We start from the raw sequence: 17,695 nt of genomic DNA, 5'->3' as shown, positions 1-17,695 counted from the left end.
TACTAGTTGATAGTCTACTGTGTGGATAACCCTTTTCTTTTCCATTTATCTATCATGGGCTTATGAAATATTTTAGTCAGTATGTTATATCCATTCCTTTATTTCTTTTGACAATCAAATTGCGAAACCTCTTAAAGTTGACAATCATGGCTCACTACAGCCTTAACCTTCCAGGCCTGAGCTATCCTCCCACCTCAGCCTTCCAAGTAGCTGGCACCACAGGAATCTACCACCATATCTGGCGAATTTTTATTTTTATTGTAGAGACAGGGTCTCCCTACATTGTTCAGTCTGATCTCGAACTTCTGAGCTCAAGCGATCCTCCTGCCTTGGCCTCCCAAAGTGCTAGGATTACAGGCATGAGCCACAGCACCCAGTTGAGCACTTTCTTATTTCCTGACAAAAAAGAATTTCTTTTTTCTTTTTTTTTTTTTGAGACGGAGTCTCACTCTGTCACCCAGGCTGGAGTGCAGTGGCCGGATCTCAGCTCACTGCAAGCTCCGCCTCCCGGGTTTACGCCATTCTCCTGCCTCAGATTCCCGAGTAGCTGGGACTACAGGCGCCCGCCACCTCGCCCGGCTAGTTTTTTGTATTTTTTAGTAGAGACGGGGTTTCACCGTGTTAACCAGGATGGTCTCGATCTCCCGACCTCGTGATCCGCCCGTCTCGGCCTCCCAAAGTGCTGGGATTACAGGCTTGAGCCACCGCGCCCGGCCGACAAAAAAGAATTTCTAGATTTATCTTATACTTTTCCTATGCCGGATCTCCAAGGAGCCCCAATTCCTTATTTTGGTGAAATCTAGTTTATCTTTTATGGATTATTCTTTTGTGCCATATTTAAGAAATCTTTGTCTAACACAGGTATTTTATCCTGTTTTCTTCTTGGAAGTCCCATAGTTTTGAGGTTTACATTTAGATCTATGATCCATTTTGAGTTAATGTTGGTATGTGGTATGAGATATGAATCTAAGTTCATTTTATATATGGATATGCAGTTTTTCTAGCATTGTTGTTGAGAGGACTGTCCTTTCTCCACTGCATTGTCTTTGTCGAAAATCAGTTGTCCATGCATGTCTGTATTTATTTCTGGACTCTCTTCTGTTTCATTGGTCTTTTTGTTTATCTTTACACTAATGTCATGCTGTTGAGTCTGTATTAAAGCCAAGAGATCTGATGTCAGGAAAACAATAGAGAAGATGTTCTGCAGGGAATCCTTGTGTCTAACTGTAGAACTAAATTTAATGACAGAAAAAAGGGGTGACAAAGTAGTATGTATTTCTTATACGCCCCAACAATGTAGATATAATACAGTTATTCAAGAGTATAAGGGCCGGGTGCGGTGGCTCAAGCCTGTAATCCCAGCACTTTGGGAGGCCGAGACGGGCGGATCACGAGGTCAGGAGATCGAGACCATCCTGGCTAACCCGGTGAAACCCCGTCTCTACTAAAAAATACAAAAAAAAAAAACTAGCCGGGCGAGGTGGCTGATGCCTGTAGTCTCAGCTACTCAGGAGGCTGAGGCAGGAGAACGGCGTAAACCCGGGAGGCGGAGCTTGCAGTGAGCTGAGATCCGGCCACTGCACTCCAGCCTGGGTGACAGAGTGAGACTCCGTCTCAGGAAAAAAAAAAAAAAAAAAAAAAAAAGAGTATAAGGGTTAATTATTTATGTGAATACTTCCTGAGGAAGCTGTTAGAGAATTAAGTTTCAGACAGCCAAGAAATGGTTTAATAGGCTCATTGATTGATTGCCTTATAAAACTTAACCAGGGCATCAAGGGATATTATTACTTTATATAGATGCTGTGTGTTGTGGTGTAGGAATGGTGAAGGGGAAGAAGGGAGCTAATTTTCTATGTTGCTCATACTAGGGAATCAAAAGACAGTATCTAACAAAGAGAGGACTTAAGGATATTATATAAAGATAACCATTAGGACAAAAGCCCAAACCTTTCTAGATAACAAAAGAAGTATTGGCAAGGCGAGGGAGGTGGTGGGAAGGGTGCAGAAAGGAGAGCAAAAGAAAGAAATACAGTGAAATTATGTATTCTCACTATGACAGACTTGAGACCATAAAGTGATATTAGTAAATGGGCTTAACTGACCTATTAAGAGAAAAAATATTTTTAGGTTAACATAGCAAAATCCAACTCTGTGGTTTTGTTTTCTTTTGTTGCTGTTTTGAGACTGAGTCTTACTCTCTTGCCGTGGCTAGAGTGCACTGGTGTGATCTCACTGCAACCTCCAGGGTGCAGGTGATTCTCCTGCCTCAGCCTCCCAAGCAGCTGGTGCTACAGGAGAGATGCACCATACCCAGCTAATTTTGCTATTCTTGGTAGAGATGACGTTTTGCCATGTTGGCCAGGCTGGTCTCGAATACCTAGCCTCAAGTGATCCACCCGCCTCAGCATCCCAAAGTGTTGGAATTATAGGTATGAGCCACTGCACCTAGCCCAACTCTGTGTTTTATATAAAAGATACATCTGCAAAATCGAAAAACTCAAAGATTAAGAGGCTGGGCAAAGATAGGACAGACAAATATAATAAAAGGGGTTATTATAGTTATTTTACACAAGGTAAAATTCAGGCCAGAAATCATTAAAGAGGTAGGACACATTACAATGCTACAAGGTGCAGTCTGTAATGAAGATGCGTTATTGGGGACATGGATATTCGTGACAACTTTCATTTAAAAAAAAAAAAAAAGCAGGAGAGTCATTAAGACTTAAGAACATATTAATAATAGAAGACCTAAAATCCATCTCAGTTCAAGATAGATCAACTGGACAAAAACTTCAGTAAGGCTATTGAGGACCTAAATAACACAACTGAAAGGTAGATCTTAGGGTCATCTATTGCATATAAGAGAATATACATTTTTGTTAATGCAGATGGGATTCTCATGAAAGATGATTATTAAGGTACAAAGAAAACTCTTAAAAATTTCTCCCAGGCCAGGCGCAGTGGCTCACGCCTGTAATCCCAGCAGTTTGGGAGGCCAAGGCGGGTGGATCATGAGGTCAGGAGTTCGAGACCAGCCTGATCAACATAGTGAAACCCTGTCTCTACTAAAAATACAAAAATTAGCCGGGGCGTGGTGATGCTTGCCTGTAATCCCAGCTTCTCAGGAGGCTGAGGCAGGAGAATCGCTTGAACGTGGGAGGCGGAGGTTGCAGTGAGATGAGATTGCGCCACTGCACTCCAGCCTGGGCGACAGAGCAAGACTCCGCCTCAAAAAAAAAAATTCCCCCCAAATAGGTACAGCATTATACTTTGGCATTATACTTTTTGGGTGAAACTGAGGAAAGGAAGATAATCCATTATATTGCCGGTGGGAATGCAGAATGCTAAAACTGGAAGGGAATTTGGCAATATCTAGTAAAATGCAAATGCATTTCCTCATTGACCTAGCAATTTCCACTTCTAGGAATGTATCTCAGAGATTCAAATGCAAAAGAATAAAGTGAGGCGTGCACAGGGTTATTTGTTTGTAGCACTGTTGATAATAATGAAAGATTGATATGACCACCAATAAATGACTGGTGGAATAAACCATGGTATATCACTGAGCAGATATAAAAAAGGAATGAAAAAGATATGTGTACTGCTGTGGAGTGAATTCCATGATGTATTGAGTAGAAATCAAGGTGCAGAAGAAAGCATATTATGTGCTACCCTTTGTGTCTCTCTGTGTGTGTGTGTTTCTTAGCTCTATCCACTAAAAGGATCTAAAGCAACAGTATCTCCATGACAATAAGAGAAAGAGAAAATATGTGCTTATATTTACAAATAAACAATGGAGGCCAGGCATGGTGGCTCACACCTGTAATCCTACACTTTGGGAGGCTGAGGCAGGAGAATCGCTTGAACCCTGGAGACAGAGGTTGCAGTGAGCAGAATCCCTTGAATCCAAGAGGCAGAGGTTGCAGTGAGCAGAATTCCTTGAATCCAGGAGGCAGTGGTTGCAGTGAGCAGAGATCAGGCCACTGCACTCCAGCCTGGGAGACAAACAGAGACTTCATCTCAAAAAAACAAACAAACAACAGAAGAATAAATAACTAAAAATGACTGCTAGTGGGGCCAAAAAAATTGGGAAGGAATTAGAGAAGAAAATTAGACCTCTGTAAATGTAACTGGTTCACAGTATTGACTTTGGAACTATGTAAATGTTTTATGTAACTAAACAAATGTAAGTAACTCTCCTGGCTTCCCCAGCAAACAAGACAAATGAACATTGTTCTGTATCAACCAGATAGTTTTACCTACATAGTAAAGGACTTTTGAAACTGATTTTAAAATCACAATATTGATTGTGCATTCCTAGTATGCTATATTGTAAGGACAAAAAAAATCTTATATTGCATTCAATGTTGTGTTTTTAGTGGTTTTGTTGGTATTTTGAAACTATTCAGATTTCATGTGACGTAAAGCAAACAGATACTTGTGGTGATATCATTAGGCATAGGAATTCCCAGGATAATGATGAAGGAAAGCTCCAGGATGGCATCTTGCAGCAAGCTTGAAAAGGTTTGGAGCTGGAAAAAGGACTTCATATTTCGGAGAAGGATACATTTCAGGGCACAAATGTAAAACTCTTTGATTAGCTGATATATTTGAACATACTGAAAAGGGTTTGCAGTTTTGTTGGAAAGTTTGCTGCTGATTTAGTGATAAATACTTAAAAACTAAACAGATTTTTAAAATGCAGGCAATTGATAATTCGAAAATGAAATTGCTTGAGAAAGGAAATATCGTACTATGCTCTGCAGCTCAGTTGTGAATGTTATTAAATGTTCATAATATCTAAATACATGTTTGTTTCATTTATCAGATTTCCAACTAAAATTATAAATTCGTTGGAATACTAAGAGAAATAAATGTCAGGAGGATAAGGAGGGAAAGATTTTTGGATGGGGGCTTATCTACATTTTCCACTGTAAGGCGGGACAGGTAATTCTTGTGGTTTATAAATCTTGGAATGTTGTAATTTAAAAAGAAATTGGTTTATGTACTAGCATAATTAAAGGAAACTGAGAAGTATATTGATTAATATTATAGGTCAGGGTAAGTTATTTTGGTCTGGGCATGGTGGTTCATGCCTGTAATCCCAGCACGCCGGGAGGCCGAGGCAGGAGGATCGCTTGAGGCTAGGAGTTCAAGACAGCCTGAGCAGCATAGTAAAAACCCTTTTTAAAAATTTATTTATTTATTTATTTATTTATTTATTTATTTATTTATTTTGAGGCACTGTCTTACTCTGTGGCCGGGAGGCCGAGGCAGGAGGATCGCTTGAGGCTAGGAGTTCAAGACAGCCTGAGCAGCATAGTAAAAACCCTTTTTTTATTTATTTATTTATTTATTTATTTATTTATTTATTTATTTATTTTGAGGCACCGTCTTACTCTGTGGCCCAGGCTAGAGTGCAGTAGTGCAAACACAGCTTACTTCAGACTTTATCCCCTGGGCTGAAGTGATCCTCCTACCTCAGCCTCTTGAGCAGCTGGGACTACAGGTGCACGCCACCACACTCGGCTAGTTTTTGTTTATTTTAGAACTCAGGGATTCATGAATGAGCAGTATCAGTTGAGCAAGTGGCTCAGTGCTCCACAGAAGGGGTAGGAGAGGGAAACTTTGATAAGATGTTCTTGGCATCAAGACAGTAGAAAGTACCTAGTTAGAGACTAGTTGGCAGTTTCTCATTCATAAAGTCACTGGAGGTTAGTTGGTTTCTGATTAGTTAAGCTTAAGTTCACCTTGAGTTTGGTTTCTTTTTGCTTAAGTAGGAACCTGAGTGCTGTGGCCATCTCAGCATAGTGGCCTCCCAATTCATTATTTTATTTTATTTTATTTATTTATTTATTTTTTTGTTTTTTTTTTTTGTTTTTTGAGACGGAGTCTCGCTCTGTCGCCCAGGCTGGAGTGCAGTGGCGCGATCTCGGCTCACTGCAAGCTCCGCCTCCTGGGTTTACGCCATTCTCCTTCCTCAGCCTCCTGAGTAGCTGGGACTACAGGCGCCCGCCACCGCGCCCGGCTAATTTTTTGTATTTTTAGTAGAGGCGGGGTTTCACCGTGGTCTCGATCTCCTGACCTTGTGATCCGCCCGCCTCGGCCTCCCAAAGTGCTGGGATTACAGGCGTGAGCCACCGCGCCCGGCCCAATTCATTATTTTAATAGGGATTAAAAAGACTAAAAGTTAAGGCTCCATCCTTGACTTTTTAAAAACTTGAACCTTCCCTTAACAAATTCTATCAATTCTCCTTTCTACATCACAGAAATCTGTTGCCTTCTTTTTTTCTTCCTTAGTTCAAGCCGTCTTTATTTCCTAAGACCATTTCAGCTGCTTCCTAATTGTCCTTCCTACCTCTTAGGGTGCCTTCTCATTTTTGTTGAAGAGGTCTCCCCACCATGAACTGAAAACTTAGGATGCTTAAGCTTTTCAAAAAGTGTGAGGGAAATACATGTACAATTAACACATTAAGTGAATAATTATGCAACCACCACTTAGATCAAGAAACACACATTGCCAGTAACCCCAAAAGTTCCTTGTCTGCTATATTTTTATCACTCCTTCCCTCTCCCTTAGAAGGTAACCGGTTGTCCAACTTTTTCTTCTTTTTGACAGGGTCTTGCTTTGTTGCCTAGGCCAGAGTGTAATGGTGCAATCATGGCTCCCTGCAGCCTTTATCTCCTGGGTTCAAATGATCCTCCAGCTGTAGCCTCCTGAGTAGCTAGGACTATGGGTGTGTGCAACCATGCCTGAATGAGATGGAGTTTTGCTCTTGTTGCCCAGGCTGAAGTGCAATGTCGCGATCTCGGCTCACTGCAATCTCCACCTCCCGGGTTCAAGCGATTCTCCTGCCTCAGCCTCCCAAATAGTTGGGATAAAAGTCATGTGTCACCATGCCTGGCTAATTTTGTATTTTTTAGTAGAGACGGGGTTTCTCCCTGTTGGTCAGGCTGGTCTCGAACTCCCGATCTCAGGTGATCTGCCTGCCTTGGCCTCACAAAGTGCTGGGATTACAGGCGTGCCACCACGCCTGGCATTTTTTAATTTAATTTAATTTAATTTAATTTAATTTAATTTATTGTTTTTGAGACAGAGTTTTGCTCTTGTTGCCCAGGCTGGAGTGCAATGGTGCAATCTCAGCTCACTGCAACTTCCACCCCCCAACTTTGAGCGATTCTCCAACCTCAGTCTCCCAAGTAGCTGGGATTACAGGCACACATCAACACGTCCGGCTAATTTTTGTATTTTTAGTAGAGACAGGGTTTTGCCATGTTGGCCAGGCTGGTCTTGAACTCCTGACCTCGGGTGATCCACCTGCTTTGGCCTCCCAAAGTGCTAGGATTACAGGAGTGAGCCACCATGCCTGGGCCATGAATAAGTTCTTAAATTTTTTTTTTGTAGTGATTAGGTCTCATCGTGTTACCCAGGCTGGTCTTGAACTCCTGATTTCAAGCAATCCTACTACCTCAGTCTCCCAAAGTGTTGGGATTACAGGCGTGAGGCACTGCACTTGGCCTGCCCCACTTTTATGTTAACAATTCCTTCATTTACTTTATAGTAAATGCTGTAACCTAGCTTTGTCTGTTTTGGGACTTTGTGTGAAAGGAATGGTGCTGGTGTATTTTATTTCTTCCTATCTTCATTTAACATTGAAGGCATCATCCATGTTGTTGCATATAGCTATAGTTTATTCACTTTTAATGCTATGTAATACTTTGCACAAATATGCCACAATTAATTTTTCCATTCTGTTGCTGTGTATTGGAAATGTTGCTTGCTTTTGCTCTTTTTAAAGCAATGAAGCTATTAACATTCTTGTATTTCCTGCTGTTTATATATGTGAGTCCTGAGGTTTTGGTGTTTTGTTTTGTTTTGTTTTTAATACACCGTAAAGCAGAATTCCTGATCATAGAGAAGATGAACGCTCAAGTTAACTTTTACCGACTCTCATATACCCACCAGCAGTTCATGTGTGTTCCTGTTGGCTGAGATGTAGATGTTCACTAACATTTTGTATTATCAGTCTTTTTATTTTTTGGCAATCTTGTGGGTGTTTCCTGTTAACTTATTGGGATCTGAGAAGCTTTTCCTAAGTACCACTTAGGTTGAGCACTTTTCATATCCATCATTTGGATTTCAGCTATTGTGAAGCACTTGTTTGAGTCTCTCCTATTTTTTCTTTTTGTTGGGTTATTTAAACTTTTTGTTTTTCATTTTTAAAAATGTTATTTTTAAGACAGAGTTTCGCTCTTGTTGCCCAGGCTGGAGTGCAATGGCGCGATCTCGGCTCACTGCAACCTCTGACTCCCAGGTTCAAGCGATTCTCCTGCCTTAGCCTCCACGCCTGGCTAATTTTGTATTTTTAGTAGAGACGGACGGGGTTTCTCCATATTGGTCAGGCTAGTCTCAAACTCCCGACCTCAGGTGATCCACCTGCCTTGGCCTCCCAAGTTATTACTATTTTTTTATGAGACTTGATCTTGCTGTGTTGTTCAGGCTGGTCTCAGGCTCCTGGGCTCAAGCAATCCTTCTGCCTCAGCCTCCCGAATATCTGGGATGACAAGTATGTGCCACCATGTCTGGCTATTTTAATTTTAATAGGAGTTATTTTATATTCTCGCTATCTTCTTCCATTCTATTTGCCTTTTTTATAGGGTCCTTTAGTTTTCGAATTTGAATTTTTGAATTGTGTGAATCTCTGTGGTAAGTACTCTTGTTTTACGAATCTTTCTGGGCCGGGCACGGTAGGTAGCTCACACCTGTAATCCCAGTACTGTGGGAGGATCACTTGAGCCCAGGAGTTTGAGACTAGTGTGGGCAACATAGGGAGACCTTGTCTCAAAAAAATAAATCAACAACAAAAAAAATAAACGAGCCAGGCATGGTGGCACAAGCCTGTGATCCCAACTACTTGAGAGGCTAATGTGGGAGGATGGCTTGGACCCAGGAGGACCCAGGGCTGCAGTGAGCCTTGATCATACCACAGCACTCCAGCCTGAGTAACAGAGCAAGACCCTGTCTCCAAAAAAAAAAAAAAAAAATTCTTTTAAAAGCTCTATAGTTTTTCTTTCACATTTGGGTTTTCGTTTCATCTGCAGTTGATTTGTATGTATGGTGAGGTTGCAGTCCAGTTTCACTTTTTACCTGCTGTCCAAGCCCCATTAGTGGAAAATAGTACCATTCTTTTCCCAGTGCTCTACACCGCCATGCTTATAAATTATGTATGCGTGAGTCTGTTTCTTTCTTAGCAGTCTGATTTCTCTTTCTCAGGCAGTTTTGATCTGTTGATATATTTGTTACTACCTGCACTAGGGCCACACTTTTTTTTTCCTTTTAGAGAAAGGGTCTTGCTATGTTACCCAATTTGGTCTTATACTCCTGACCTCAAGCTGTCCTCCTGTCTCGGTTGGTCTTGGGATTATAGGCATGAACCTCTGCCTGGCCCACATTCTCTTTACAATAGTTTTTGATAGCTGGCAAAGCAAGTCCTTATGTAACCCCTCACCAATACCTGTAATTATTTTTTGGAGGCATCTTCTAATTATTTTTTAGCTAGTTGAATTATCCCATCCATAAGAATCCACGTATCATGTTTCACAAAAAACTTGATAGGCTATTAATTGGGATTATGAGAAATTGATAAATCAGTTTGGGGAGAATATTATTATGCTTCTTAATTTTTTTCCTTTAAGTCAGATGGGTAGCGTGCTAGCATCCTAACAAAGTTTGAAGGAGGCACATTGCACACATGTGCCTGAAAACCTGATCATCATGCTTATGAACCACAAAAGGATCTTATGCTTTCTTCAGTGACTTAAGTATAATTATTCCCGTTGGGATTTTGTATGTCTTCTCTTAAAGTTTTTCTAGGTACTCGATAGGTTATGATGCTACTGTAAATAATACTCCATTTTAACTTCATTCTACCTTTTTGTTCCTGGTAAATATAAATACAAATGTGTGGGGGTTTTTTCCTTTTTATTATTTTTTGTAGCAATGGTGTCTCACTATGTTGCCCAGGTGGGTCTTAAACTCCTGGACTTAAGCGATCCTTTCACTTTGGCCTCCCAAAATGCTGAGAGCTTTTGGCCACCATGCCTGGCCTGAATATGTTTTATATCTTAATTTGTTTTTGTTTTTTTGAGCCATGGTCTCACTCTGTCATACAGGCTGAAGTACAGTGACACAATCATGGCTCACTGCAGCCTCAACCTCCTGGGCTCAAGTCATCTTCCCACCTCATCCTCTCGAGTAGCTGGGACTACAGGCATGTACCACTATGCTCAGCTAATTTTTGCACATTTTTGTAGAGGTGGGGGGGGGGTCTCACTTTGTTGCCCAGGCTGGTCTCAAATCCCTATACTCCTCTGGCCTCAAATCCCTACACTCCTCTTGGTCTCCCAAAGTGCTGGGATCCTAGGCATTAGCTTCTGTGCCCGGCCCCAAATGTGTTTAAAAAGTTTTTTTTCCAATAACCTTGTTAAATCTTTCTAATTCTAGTAACTTCTCTGTAGCTTTGTTTGGCTTCTTTTGTATCTAATACTATCATCTGTGAATAATGACAATGTTTATTATTTCCAATCTTTATGCCTTTTATTTTTCTTGCTTTATCATGCTGCCTGAACTCTCCATTGGTGAATAAAAATCAAGCCAGTGGATATCTTTATCTTATTCCTGATCTCAGAAAGGAAGCTTCAACATTACACCATTAAATAGGAAGTTTGCTGTAGGATATTATGTAGATCTTTTATAAGTGTATAGATACTCCCATTGGTGAGGGAGGGATTCCTGCCCTAGGGTTATGAGGTTGGCCCAGTACATAACATCTGACACCGGACAGATGAAATTGACAACAGTTTATTAGTCACATAGACTTATATAGCCCTGGGGAGGACACTACATTGCCAGGGGGGCCACATGATGGTTGCACTTGGGATGGAGTGAACAAACAGGGACTTTAGGAGGTAGCCTTTTTATGTATTATCATGAAATCAGGGGTGCCCCTGGCTTGTTTGAATAACTCTATAGGCTGGCAAGGAACTGAAACTCAATATTTAAGCATAAGCAGAAATTGTGCCTGGTTGCTTTGATAAAGAGTATTTGGTTAAGGGACCCTGTCTGTGAAAGTAGAGTGGGAAGGAGAACTTGTGGTTAGGCTGTTCAAGGTCCTCCCAATTTTGCCAGAATCAAGGTAGTACCTAATATTGAACCTCAATTCTAGGCCATATACCTCCCCATTTATTTCCTAATATTCACAGAGGCGTGTGTGTGTGTGTGTGTGTGTGTGTGTGTGTGTGTGTGTGTGTGTGTGTCTGTCTGTTTTATTATAGATTTTTTTTTTTTTTTTGGAGACGGAGTTTCGCTCTTGTTGCCCAGGCTGGAGTGCAGTGGCGTGATCTCATCTCACTGCAGCCTCCGCCTCCCGGGTTCAAGTGATTCTCCTGCCTCAGCCTCCCAAGTAGCTGGGATTACAGGCATGCGCCACCACGCCTGGCTAATTTTGTGTTTTTAGTAGAGATGGGGTTTCACCATGTTGGTCAGACTGGTCTGGAACTCCTACCCTCAGAGTACTGGGATTATAGGCATGAGCCACCACACCCGGCCTTAGATTTTTCTTTTAAATATACTTTTTCTTCTGTATCTAGTGAAAGCATAATTTTTCCTTTAATCTGTTAGGTGGTGAGTTCTAAGAATTGATTTTCTAATAGAAAATAACCTTACTTTCCTAGGCAGAAGTCTACTTAGTGCTGTAGGATTTGGTTTGCTAATACTTTGTTTATTGCTTTTATGTTTATGAATTACCTTAGCCTGTGGTTTTTCTTCGTAATACTTCCCTTATGAGTTTTCTTGTAGAGTTAGGCGAACTTCATAAAATGGATTACAGTGTGCTACTTACTTCATTTCTCTGAAGGAATTTGTGTAAGATTGAAATTAAAGTATTTCTTGAATATATGGTAGCAGTCAGGGACTGGGCCTTTCTTTGTGGGAAGATTTTAACTCTGGATTCAGTTTTCTTAAAGGTTTATCTACAGGACTCTTCTACTTGAGAGACTATGGTAGACAGTTTCTTTTTTTTCTAGGAATTTGTACATTTTATATAAATTTTCAATTTTATTGATACAGTTAGTTGATACTAACCTTGGTAATTCTTTGTATCATCTAAAGTTATGAAATTTTCTTTTTCATTTCTGGTGCTGATTTTATAGGTCTTCCCTATTTCTTTCTCTTTCCTCAATATGGATTTTCAATTTTACTGGTTTCTTTGAAAAAATACATTAATAGTTCTATTTCATTTTATTAATTTTCTTCTATTTGGGTATATTTTACTATGCCTTGTCAAAGTTTTGAGTACTTTTTTTTTTTTACAGTAAAATATAACGTAAAATGTACTACTTTAATCATATTGAAATATATAATTCTGTGGTATTAAGTACATTCATAGTGTTCTGTAACTTTCACTACTGTTTCCAGAACTTTTTCATCATCCTGAGCAGAACTACTTTTTTTTTTTTTTTAAATTATACTTTACAATGTGCAGGTTTGTTACATATGTATACATGCGTCATGTTGGTTTGCTGCACCCATTAACTTGTCATTTATATTAGGTATTTCTCTTAATGCTATCCCTCCCCCATCCCCTCATCCCACGACAGGCCCCGGTGTGTGGTGTTCCCCGCCCTGTGTCCAGGTGTTCTCATTGATCAGTTCCCACCTATGAGTGAGAACATGGGGTGTTTGGTTTTCTGTCCTTGTGGTTTTTTACTCAGAATTAAGGTTTCCAGCTTCATCCATGTCCCTACAAAGGACATGAACTCATCCTTTTTTTAATGGCTGCAAAGTATTCCATGGTGTATGTGTGCCACATTTTCTTAATCCAGTCTATCATTGATGGACATTTGGGTTGGTTCCAAGTCTTTGCTATTGTGAATAGTGCCACAATAAACATACCTGTGTGTGTGTCTTTATGGTAGCGTGATTTATACTCCTTTGGGTATATACCCAGTAATGGGATGACTGGGTCAAATGGTATTTCTAGTTCTAGATCCTTGAGGAATCTCCACACTGTCTTCCACAATGGTTGAACTAGTTTACACTCCTACCCACAGTGTAAAAGCGTTCCTGTTTCTCTACATCCTCTCCAGCACCTGCTGTTTCCTGACTTTTTCATGATCGTCATTCTAACTGGTGTGAGATGGTATCTCATTGTGGTTTTGATTTGTATTTCTTTGATGACCAGTGACAATGAACATTTTTCATGTGTCTGTTGGCTGCATAAATGTTTTCTTTTGAAAAGTGTCTGTTCATATCCTTTGCCCACTTTTTGATGGGGTTTGATTTTTTTCTTGTAAATTTAAGTTCTTTGTAGATTCTGGATATTAGCCCTTTGTCAGATGGGTAGATTGCAAAAATTTTCTCCCATTCTGTAGGTTGCCTGTTCACTCTGATGGCAGTTTCTTTTGCTGAGCAGGAGTTCTTTAGTTTAATTAGATCCCATTTGTCTATTTTGGCTTTTGTTGCCATTGCTTTTGGTGTTTTAGTCATGAAGTCCTTGCCCATGTCTTTGTCCTGAATGGTATTGCCTAGGTTTTCTTCTAGGGTATTTACAGTTTTAGGTCTAAGATTTAAGTCTGTAATCCATCTTGAATTAATTTTTGTGTAAGATATAAGGAAGGGATCGAGTTTCAGCTTTCTATGTATGGCTAGCCAGTTTTCCAGCACTGTTTATTGAATAGGGAATCCTTTCCCCATTTCTTGTTTTTGTCAGGTTTGTCAAAGATCAGATGGTTGTAGATGTGTAATGTTATTTCTGAGGCCTCTGTTCTGTTCCACTGGTCTATATCTCTGTTTTGGTACCAGTACCATGCTGTTTTGGTTACCGTAGCCTTGTAGTAGTATAGTTTGAAGTCAGGTAGTGTGATGTCTCCAGCTTTGTTCTTTTTGCTTAGGATTGTCTTGTCAATGCAGGCTCTTTTTTGGTTCCATATGAACTTTAAAGTAGTTTTTTCCAGTTCTGTGAAGAAAGTCATTGGTAACTTGATGGGGATGGCATTGAATCTATAAATTACCTTGGGCAGTATGGCCATTTTCACAATATTGATTCTTCCTATCCATGAGCATGGAATGTTCTTCCATTTGTTTGTGTCCTCTTTTGTTTCATTGAGCACTGGTTTGTAGTTCTTCTTGAAGAGGTCCTTCATATCCCTTTTAAGTTGGATTCCTAGGTATTTTATTCTCTTTGAAGCAATTGTGAATGGGAGTTCACTCATGATTTGGCGCTCTGTTTGTCTGTTATTGGTGTATAGGAATGCTTGTGATTTTTGCACATTGATTTTGTATCCTGAGACTTTGCTGAAGTTGCTTATCAGTTTAAAGAGATTTGGGGCTGAGACGATGGAGTTTTCTAAGTATACAATCATGTCATCTGCAAACAGGGACAATTTGACTTCCTCTTTTCCTAATTGAATACCCTTTATTTCTTTCTCTTCCCTGATTGCCGTGGCCAGAACTTCCAACACTATGTTGAATAGGAGTGGTGAGAGGGGGCATCCCTGTCTTGTGCCAGTTTTCAAAGGGAATGCTTCCAGTTTTTGCCCATTAAGTATGATATTGGCTGTGGGTTTGTCATAAATAGATACATTCCATCATTTGTTATTTTGAGATACATTCCATCAATACCTAGTTTATTGAGAGTTTTTAGCATGAAGGACTGTTGAATTTTGTCAAAGGCCTTTTCTGCATCTATTAAGATAATCATGTGGTTTTTGTCTTTGGTTCTGTTTATGTGATGGATTACGTTTATCGGTATGCATATGTTGAACCAGCCTTGCATCCGAGGGATGAAGCCGACTTGATCTTGGTGGATAAGCTTTTTGATGTGCTGCTGGATTCAGTTTGCCAGTATTTTATTGAGGATTTTCGCATTGATGTTCATCAGGGATATTGGTCTAAAATTCTCTTTTTTTGCTGTGTCTTTGCCAGGCTTTAGTATCAGTATGATGCTGGCCTTATAAAATGAGTTAGGTAGGATTCTTTTTCTATTGATTGGAATAGTTTCAGATGCAATGGTACCAGCTCCTTTTTGTACCTCTGGTAAAATTTGGCTGTGAATCCATCTGGTCCTGGACTTTTTTTGGTTGGTAGGCTATTAATTATTGCCTCAAGTTAAGAGCCTGTTATTGGTCTATTCAGGGATTCAACTTCTTCCTGGTTTAGTCTCGGGAGGGTGTATGTGTCCAGGAATTTATTCATTTCTTCTAGATTTTCTAGCTTGTTTGCTTAGAGGTGTTTATAGTATTCCCTGATAGTAGTTTGTATTTCTGTGGGATCAGTGGTGATATCCGCTTTATCATTTTTTTATTGCATCTATTTGATTCTTCTCTCTTTTCTTGTTAGTCTTGCTAGCGGTCTATTTTGTTGATCTTTTCAAAAAACCAGCTCCTGGATTCATTGATTTTTTTTTTTTTGAAGGGTTTTTTGTGTCTCTGTCTCCTTCAGTTCTGCTCTGATCTTAGTTATTTCTTGCCTTCTGCTAGCTTTTGAATTTGTTTGCTCTTGCTTCTCTAGTTCCTTTAATTGTGATGTTAGGGTGTTGATTTTAGGTCTTTCCTGCTTTCTCTTGTGGGCATTTAGTGCTATAAATTTCCCTGTACACACTGCTTTAAATGTGTCCCAGAGATTCTGGTACGTTGTGTCTTTGTTCTCATTGGTTTCAAAGAACATCTTTATTTCTGCCTTCATTTCGTTATGTACCCAGTAGTCATTCAGGAGCAGGTTTTTCAGTTTCCATGTAGTTGTGTGGTTTTGAGTGAGTTTCTTAATCCTGAGTTCTAGTTTGATTGCACTGTGGTCTGAGAGACAGTTTGTTGTGATTTCTGTTCTTTTACATTTGCTGAGGAGTGCTTTACTTTCGACTATGTGGTCAATTTTGGAATAAGTGTGATGTGGTATTGAGAAGAATGTATATTCTGTTGATTTGGGGTGGAGAGTTCTGTAGATGTCTATTAGGTCTGCTTGGTGCAGAGCTGAGGTCTTGGATATGCTTGTTAACCTTCTGTCTCATTGATCTGTCTAATATTGACAGTGGAGTGTTAAATTCTCCCTTTATTATTGTGTGGGAGTCTAAGTTTCTTTGTAGGTCTCTATGGACTTGCTTTGTGAATCTGGGTGCTCCTGTATTGGGTGCATATATATTTAGCATAGTTAGCTCTTCTTGTTGAATTGATCCCTTTACCATTATGTAATGACCTTCTTCTCTTTTGATCTTTGTTGGTTTAAAGTCTGTTTAATCAGAGACTAGGATGGCAACCCCTGCTTTTTTTTGCTTTCTATTTGCTTGGTAGATCTTCCTCCATCCCTTTATTTTGAGCCTATGTGTGTCTCTGCTTGTGAGATGGGTCTCCTGATTATAGCACACTGATGGGTCTTGACTCTTTATCCAATTTGCTTGTCTGTGTCTTTTAATTGGGGCATTTAGCCCATTTACATTTAAGGTTAATATTGTTATGTGTGAATTTGATCCTGTCATTATGATGTTAGCTGGTTATTTTGCCCGTTAGTTGATGCAGTTTCTTCCTAGCATCAATGGTCATTAGAATTTGGCATGTTTTTGCAGTGGCTGGTACCGGTTGTTCCTTTCCATGTTTAGTGCTTTCTTTAGGAGCTCTTGTAAGGCAGGCCTGGTGGTGACAAAATCTCTCAGCATTTGCTTGTTTGTAAGGGATTTTATTTCTCCTTCACCTATGAAGCTTAGTTTGACTGGATATGAAATTCTGGGTTGAAAATTCTTTTCTTTAAGAGTGTTGAATATTGGCCCCCACTCTCTTCTGGCTTATAGAGTTTCTGCCAAGAGATCCGCTGTTAGTATGATGGGGTTCCCTTTGTGGGTAACCTGACCTTTTTCTCTGGCTGTCCTTAACATTTTTTTCCTTCATTTCAACCTTGGTGAATCTGATAATTATATGTCTTGGGGTTGCTCTTCTCGAGGAGTATCTTTGTGGTGTTCTCTGTATTTCCTGAATTTGAATGTTGGCCTGCCTTGTTAGGTTGGGGAAGTTCTACTGGATAATATCCTGAAGAGTGTTTTCCAGCTTAGTTCCATTCTCCCCGTCACTTTCAGGTACACCAGTCAAACGTAGATTTGGTCTTTTCACATAGTCGCATGTTTCTTGGAGGTTTTGTTCGTTTCTTTTTACTTTTTTCTCTAAATTTCTCTTCTCGTTTCATTTCATTAATTTGATCATCCATCACTGATACCCTTTCTTCCACTTGATCGAATCAGCTACTGAAGCTTGTGCATGCATCACGTAGTTCTCGTGCCGTGGTTTTCAGCTCCATCAGGTCATTGAAGGTCTTCTCTACACTGTTTATTCTAGTTAGCCATTCATCTAATCTTTTTTCAAGGTTTTTAGCTTCCTTGCGATGGGTTCGAACATCCTCCTTTAGCTCGGAGAAGTTTGTTATTACCGACCTTCTGAAGCCTACTTCTGTCAACTTGTCAAAGTCATTCTCCGTCCAGCTTTGTTCTGTTGCTGGTGAGGAGCTGCGATCTTTTGGAGGAGAAGAGGCGCTCTGATTCTTAGAATTTTCAGCTTTTTTGAGCAGAACTTCTTTACCCATTAAGCAAGAATTCCTCCCTATTGCCCCTTCCTCCTAGCCACTTGTAACCTCTTTTCTACTTTCACAAATAGAACT

General features: G+C 40.0%; 1 protein-coding gene and 1 non-coding gene across 3 annotated transcripts in view; one reads left to right on the top strand and one right to left on the bottom strand.

Annotated features, from left to right (window-relative positions):
- Positions 1-17,695, top strand: part of TRIM24 (tripartite motif containing 24) — a 125,431-nt gene that overhangs the window by 13,031 nt on the left and 94,705 nt on the right. The window lies entirely within an intron of this gene.
- LOC126951866 (small nucleolar RNA U13) lies at positions 9,695-9,798 on the bottom strand. The gene has a single exon (XR_007724709.1). It is a non-coding gene; the product is annotated as a small nucleolar RNA U13 (small nucleolar RNA).

Source organism: Macaca thibetana, chromosome 3, assembly GCF_024542745.1.
Source record: "Macaca thibetana thibetana isolate TM-01 chromosome 3, ASM2454274v1, whole genome shotgun sequence".
In the NCBI taxonomy this organism is placed as follows: Eukaryota; Metazoa; Chordata; class Mammalia; order Primates; family Cercopithecidae; genus Macaca; species Macaca thibetana.
Note: the sequence above shows the minus strand (reverse complement) of the source record. Positions and strands in the feature narration are given on the sequence as shown.